The following is a 7798-nucleotide window of genomic DNA, read 5'->3' as shown; positions in this document are numbered from 1 at the left end:
GCATCTGGTCCAATCACTTCATGGCAAATAAGTGGGGGGAAAGTGAAAACAGTGACAGATTTTATTTTGTTGGTCTCCAAAATCACTGAGGATGGTGACTGCAGCCATGAAATTGAAAGACGCTTCCTCCTTGGAAGAAAAGTTATGGCTAACCTAGATAGAGTATTTAAAAGCAGAGATTTCACTTTGCCAACAAAGGTTTGTATAGTCGAAGATATAGTTTTTCCAGTAGTCATGTACAGATGTGAGAGTTGGACCATAAAGAAGTCTGAGCACAGAGTTCAGTTCAGTTCAGTTGCTCAGTCGTGTCCGATTCTTTGCGACCCCATGAATCACAGCACGCCAGGCTCCCTGTCCATCACCAACTCCCGGAGTTCACCCAGGCTCATGTTCATTGAGTCAGTGATGCCATCCAGCCATCTCATCCTTGGTTGTCCCCTTCTTCTCCTGCCCCCAATCCCTCCCAGCATCAAAGTCTTTTAATTATTTAAGCCATAGAAAGAGATCAACTAAATTTAGACTTGTCAAGGATGTTTTATAAAGTTTTAAAGCTAACCACCAAAAGAATGGAAATAGAACCATGAGCATCACACCCAAGAGGCACTATGCTTCATGCTCATCAGTCTTGGCTATGATGTTGCTGTATCATTTCAATATGCTGCCTCCACAGTGACTGAGGTAATGGAGAAGTAGAGTCAAAGAGTTACTGTATCAGACAGGAGTCCATTGTTTGAGTATCATGGAATGGGAGACTTTCAAAGGAATGGGTCTTTACATAATATTTGGAAGATATGGGAGGAGCTGGAGAAAGAAGTATGTGAGAAGTAGATATAGAAAATCGGAGGAAAAATAAAACCAAATAATCTTACCCTAGAGAGCTTCCCAGGTAGCTCAGTGGTAAAGAATCCATCTGCAATGCAGGAGTCCATCTGCAATGCAGGAGATGGCTAGTTCAATACCTGGGTTGGAAAGATACCTTGGAGAAGGAAATGGCAACCCACTCCAAAACCCTTGCCTGGTAAATTCCATGGACAGAGGAGCCTAGAGGGATACAGTCCATGGAGTTGCAAAAGAACTGGACATGACTTAATGACTAAACAACCAACAACAATCCTACCTTACACATTGGCATATGTGGACTAGGAGGAGCTTGCAATTGAATGTGACAATCCAAGGGTATCTCGTGGTCAGGTTAGGGCTACAAAGAACTGCCAGTGGAGAAGCATACAAGAGCCTGCTGCTTCAGTCCTTGTTGGTGAACCTGGTTTGCCGTCACTCTCAGTGGTCAGAAAGAAGAGATGAGCATAGTGGGTGACGGGTAAGAACAAAGCTGGAAACTATGACCCTTCTTCATCAATCTTTTGCCATCTAATCACAAAGACCCTTAGATGGAAATTCACTTCTGCCTTCTGAACCTTTGTGTGAATTTCTCTTTGGGCCAACTCTAACTCAGAATCACACAGCGATGGAATTCTTTAAAACACAGTTCCAGCTTAGTTAAATAGATATCCTCAACACAAACCATCACTCTTACTTCCCGGTTCTTACATGACTTGCTATGCCATTGACACACATCATTTCTACTCACAGCCCATTATGACAGAATCGGTCACGTGACCTCACCTTACTGCAAAGAGTTAGGAGATGTGGGAAAGCACATGGACATGCACTCATCAATCATTAGTCATCTCTGCCACAACTACTGTGTCAGAAGGAAGCATTTTTAGATTTTAGTGTATAAGTGATCAACTTGACCTTTAACCAAATATTTTGTTTAGGTGCATGTATTTGTCATATGAAAGTTTTTACATTAATATTCAGTTCAGTTCAGTTCAGTCATTCAGTCGTGTCCGACTCCTTGTGACCCCATGAATTGCAGCACGCCAGGCCTCCCTGTCCATCACCATCTCCCAGAGTTCACTCAGACTCAGGTCCATCGAGTCCGTGATGCCATCCAGCCATCTCATCCTCTGTCGTCCCCTTCTCCTCCTGCCCCCAATCCCTCCCAGCATCAGAGTCTTTTCCAATGAGTCAGCTCTTCACATGAGGTGGCCAAAGTATTGGAGTTTCAGCTTTAGCATTGTTCCTTCCAAAGAAATCCCAGGGTTGATCTCCTTCAGAATGGACTGGTTGGATCTCCTTGCAGTCCAAGGAACTCTCAAGAGTCTTCTCCAACACCACAGTTCAAAAGCATCAATTCTTTGGCCCTCAGCCTTCTTCACAGTCCAACTCTCACATCCATACATGACCACTGGAAAAATCATAGCCTTGACTAGATGGACCTTAGTCGGCAAAGTAATGTCTCTGCTTTTGAATATGCTATCTAGGTTGGTCATAACTTTTCTTCCAAAGAGTAAGCGTCTTTTAATTTCATGGCTGCAGTCACCATCTGCATTGATTTTGGAGCCCAAAAATATAAAGTCTGACACTGTTTCTACTGTTTCCCCATCTATTTCCCATGAAGGGATGGGACCAGATGCCATGATCTTCATTTTCTGAATGTTGAGCTTTAAGCCAACTTTAATATTAGAACTATAGTAACAAGTGGCACTAGTGGTAAAGAACCCAAATGCCAATGCAGGGGATGGCAGTTCGCTCCCTGGGTCAGGAAGATCCCCTGAAGGGCATGGCAATCCACTCCAGGATTCTTGCCTGGAGAATACCATGGACAGAGGCACCTGGCGGGCTATAGTCCATAGGGTCGAAAAGAGTCAGACATGACTGAAGTGGCTTAGCATGCATGCATAATCACTGTATCCAGGATTTGTCTGTTAATTCTGAAAGTTCTGGTTGTCACTCTAGTATTTTTCATGGCAAGTCTCTCTATAGGCTTGAAAATTTCGACTCCTTGTCACCTTTCTCTCTCTTTCTTTTTCCCCTTAGGCCTAAGTATTATTAAAGCAATTTCCAGCAGTGAGTTTTTCTAATTGAAACATTCAGCAGACCTTGGGGTATAGTTTCAGCTAGATTTTCTTTGGCGGGTGGAGAGCAAGCAAGAGAAATAATAAAATGGAAGATTATAGAAACCTTGCAAATTACAAAACTAATAGAGCACTTCTGTACGTAATCTTGTGGCAAATTTGATGTGTCCTGGAGTGGAACTATGAACATTTAGGGGAGTTATATTTTTGCTGCATCTTAGAAATGCAAACGTTAGCCATTTTGTATTGATGGTATGAGTCATTGCGGGCATTATGAAGATTGCAGTATGTTTGTCAATGGGTAATTCTTCCACTTATGACTGTTATACAATAGCAATAACAGACAGCCAACACAAAGGAATTACAGTCACTTTCCAGATGAAAGGAAGAAAGTTTTCTTTTTATTAAAAATTAAAAATAAAAAAGATGACCATCTAGGCAAAGAAAACCTTCACAAATCCATTGAACTAGCCCAAATTCATGTAACATTAAATTAGTATAGGACTTTCTCCAATAGAAATTAAAATTAAACATAATTACAACATAACATGGATGTTTCTCCTGAGAATTACTCTTTGATATTTTAAAAAACTAAAGACAGAGCAACATCATTAGAGGGTTCTTACTGAAACTTTTTAAAAATTCATTCAGACTTAGTTGAGTATATCATTATCAAGCTAACCTTCAAGGCATTTTCTGGAGATCTGGACTGGAAGTCAGAAAGTCTCAAACTTAATCATGCTTCTGACCAGCTGTTTGATCCTGGTCAAGTCACTTACACTTTCTGAAGCTTGTTTTTCTCACCAGGAAAATTGGCTATTTTTATAATGTATCTTATATAATACAGTATGTCCAATGAAAATATAATGTGAGTCACATATAATATTTTAAATTTTCCAGTAGCTGCTTTTAAAAATAAGAAGAAATATATGAACTCAATTAAACCATATTTTATTTAACTTTATATATCCAAAATAATGGGCTTCTCAGGTGGCGTGATGGTAAAGAATCCACCTCCCAATGCAGGAGTCATGAGTTTGATCCCTGGGTTGGGAAGGTCAACTGGAGAAGGAAATGCAACCCACTCCAATATTCTTACCTGGAAAACTCCATGGACAGAGGAGCCTGGCAGGCTACAGTCCATGGGGTTGCAAAGAGTTGGATATGACTGAGTGCCTGAGCACATATACACATCCAAAATAACATCATTTCAACATGTATATCAACACACAAAATTAGCAATGGTATATTTAACATTTTTTTCTTGGCAATCTGTTGTGTATATTACACTTCAGTGCAACTAATCTTGGAAGCTAAATTTCATTGGAAATACTTGATCTATATTTAGATAGACGTATAGCTGAGAAAGTAGATTTATACACTCAAGTTGTTCCAAACATACTTAAAAATCTTCTAATAACTAAATCAATTTTAAAACTGTCAGTTTTAAAATTTTGATTCAATTTAATTCAAACTCATATTAAAAATCCAGTTCCTCAGTTACATTTATCACATTTCAAGTGCTGTGCCCTTATAGAGCTTCTGACTACCGGACAACATAGTTCTAAAATCTCTGTTGTTTCTGAGAGTGAAAGTGCTAGTCAGCCAGTTGTGTCTGACTCTTTGACACCCCATAGACTGTAAACCCACGAGTCTCCTCTGTCCATGGGATTGTTCAGGCAAGCATATTGGAGTGGGTTGCTGTTCCCTTCTATAGGGGATCTTCCCAACCGAGGGATTGAACCTAGGTCTCCCACATTGTAGGCAGATTCTTTCCCATGTGAGCCTGAGCGTTATTTTGGACTTCCCTGATGGCTCAGGGGTAAAGAAACCATCTGCAGCGCAGGAGACACAAATCTGATTCCTGGGTCGGGAAGTTCCCCTGGAGGAGGGCATGGCAACCACTCTAGTATTCTTGCCTTAACACTCCCATGGACAGAGGAGCCTGGCAGGCTGCCATTCATAAGGTTGCCAAGAGTCAGACACAAATGAAGTGACTTTGCATGGAGCACATCAGCTTTATTTGTAATAGCCCTGGATTACAAACAACCCAAATGACCTTCTCTGAGTAAACAGTCATTGGACAGAAGTGTAACTATTCTATCAAATACCAGTCACCAATGAAAAGGAACAAATGAAAAGGAACAAACGGATGTGTAAAATTAGGGTGGATCTCAAGGGGGTTTGGCTGAGTGAAAAATCATTTATACAACATTCCATTTGTAGGTTTCCTTTTATATAACATTCTCAAAAGAACAAGGTTGTGGGGATGGAAAACAGACTCCTGGTTGTCAGGTGTCTGAGAGGATCCCTGGTAGGGAGAAAGATTGGTGGGTCTATAAAAAGCAGCATAAGATGTCTTCATGATGATAGAAAAGTTTTGTATGTTTATTGTTGTTCTGCTACCTCTATTTTTACCTCTCTGAAGCTCTTATGTAGTAGATGCTTCTTAAAAAAAGAAAAATATCAACTGGATTATTTCTGTGCAGGAGCGTATACTGATTATCAAGGGAGATATAATTCCTGTGCCACCTTCCTCCACTGAGGTAGAGTTTCTTATAGATAAATTCTATAAATTCTCTTGCTTTTCTTGCCTGCTGATGAAACATTATCACTTCGGTGGGCTCTGTGAAAATAATTATATAAGGAAAAACAGAAAAGAAACAGAAAATCCCTTTCCATTCTTTTTTCACCCATTCTGCCTTTGACAGATACTTTGAGGCATAATTACTTCTCTCATTACATTAGCCTAGAATTGATTAAATGTGTATGAATATATTCATGGTAGTGTTGCATGAAAAAGCAAAGGAGAAGCATAAATGCTACCAATCAAGAAAAAAGATATGTAAAATAAAGTATCTACATACCTTGAGTTTTCATACATAAGTCAAAAGCAATAAATTCAATTTCCAGGAATGAATTAGGATCACATGGTGTGTACAGAAACATAAAATCACATGAAAGAATTAGGAGGAAGAATTAAAAGCAGGATACAGTTTTAAAATTCATATGCCAAAGCACACTGTGGGTTGTTTAAAGATACAAACACACATAAACATACACATATTTATACAGATAATAGTTTGGAAAGATATACTTTTGATGCAGAAAAATGGGTTCCAACAGGATCAGGAGCTGGACTAGACTGGGGTTCGGGCATGTAAACAAGATGACTACAAAACAAAAAGTTTGAGATTGTGCTGTTAAGATATAACAAGAAAGAGGATGGTATCAGTATTTTTCAAATTCTGTGCATTTATCATTTCTATATAATTTAAAACATGGGAAGTGCTCAGTTAGGGCAGTCAGTAGAGCAAACGACTTTAAAATTATATGCAAAAGCCCTATAATGGGAATGCTATATATTAATAATCCCTCAGGAGTTTACACTCCAGATAGGGAGAGAGACACATACTCAAAATTGCAGTTTTGCATAGTTTTAAAATATCTTGGAGGACTAAAACAATGGGTTGTCTGAAGGAGAGTTATTTTTTTCTTTAAATGGAGCTTTGAAAAAAATAAAAAGCCAAATATATTATATATAAAGTATACAACATATAATATGTATATACAGTGTGCGTGTGTGCTAAGTCACTTCAGTCGTGTCAGACTCTGTGTGACTCTATGGACTGCAGCCTGCCAGCCTCCTCTGTCCATGGGATTCTCCAGGCAACAATACTGGAGTGGGTAGCTGTGCCTTCCTCCAAGTGATCTTCTCGACTCAGGGATTGAACCAGCATCTCTTACATATATCTGAACTGGCAGGTGAGTTCTTTACTGTTAACGTCACTTGGGAAGCCCCATATATATAGTATATATATTACATATTTATACAAATATATAAATATATTTCTAATGTTTAAAAAGCACATTTAGTTAGCAAAATGACCATGTTATTGTCATACACCTCATTATTAATAATGAGAATAAATGAGAGGAAGAAAGCCAACATTTTGTGGGGATCTGCTATGGGCCAACCAGACTGTGTACCAATTATTTTAAGGACTATCATATTTTATCTTTCTAGTGATCTTATCATAACTAGGAAATATTACTATTTCTATTTTGCATATGAGAAAGCTGAAGCTAGGGGAGGCTGAGAAACATTTTCAGTATCATCAGCCTGTCTGTTTGGGAGCCATAACTTATACGTTAAGTGTTGCTCTGGAACCTGTGTCTTCCCGATGTACTATGGTAACTCCACAATAAAATTAATGTTTCTGTATCTAAACAAGAAGTTATAGTAAGTCTGTTCCTTTTAAAAGCTTCTCATCTCAGGAAAATTAGAGCTATCATAGAATCACCACCCTTCTCTCCAACTCCAAGCTTTTCAAAGATGCTTCCTTAATTCTCAGCACAACTGCCTCTCCTCCACTTCAGCCTCAAGGTCAGTCACTGCATTAGTCCAGTCCTTGGTCCCTCCTTGCCTTGCTTATTGATTCATCTTTTTAATTGATTTCCCTCCGTAAAGTGACCACCTTCCTCATTCATATTAGAAGTATTGCCAGAGTGATCTATGTGAAAAGCACATACAGCTCCACATTGTTCTTCTCCAGAAATCATCCCAGTAGCTCTCCTTCAGAAAATATTCAAACTTTATAGATAAAGGAAAGGCTCCTAAAAACATAAAACTTCTTGTACCTCTATTTTCTCTCCTGAGAATGTTTATTTCTATCTTTTCTGTCTCAGAATCCAACTTCTGCTCTTCAAGGTGTATTTGAGTAACACCTCCTCCAGGAAGCCTTGCTGTCTGCCCTCATCTGGCAGGACAGGTGGTGAGTCCTTTTCCTCTCCGCTTTCCACTACCTTTTATCATATTGTGTTGTAATGTTTTTTACTTACAGTTCTGTCTGTCTGATTGTCCAAAGTTTTTTCTT

Source organism: Capra hircus, chromosome 14 (assembly GCF_001704415.2).
Source record: "Capra hircus breed San Clemente chromosome 14, ASM170441v1, whole genome shotgun sequence".
Classification (NCBI taxonomy): domain Eukaryota; kingdom Metazoa; phylum Chordata; class Mammalia; order Artiodactyla; family Bovidae; genus Capra; species Capra hircus.
This window is presented reverse-complemented; position numbering follows the sequence as displayed.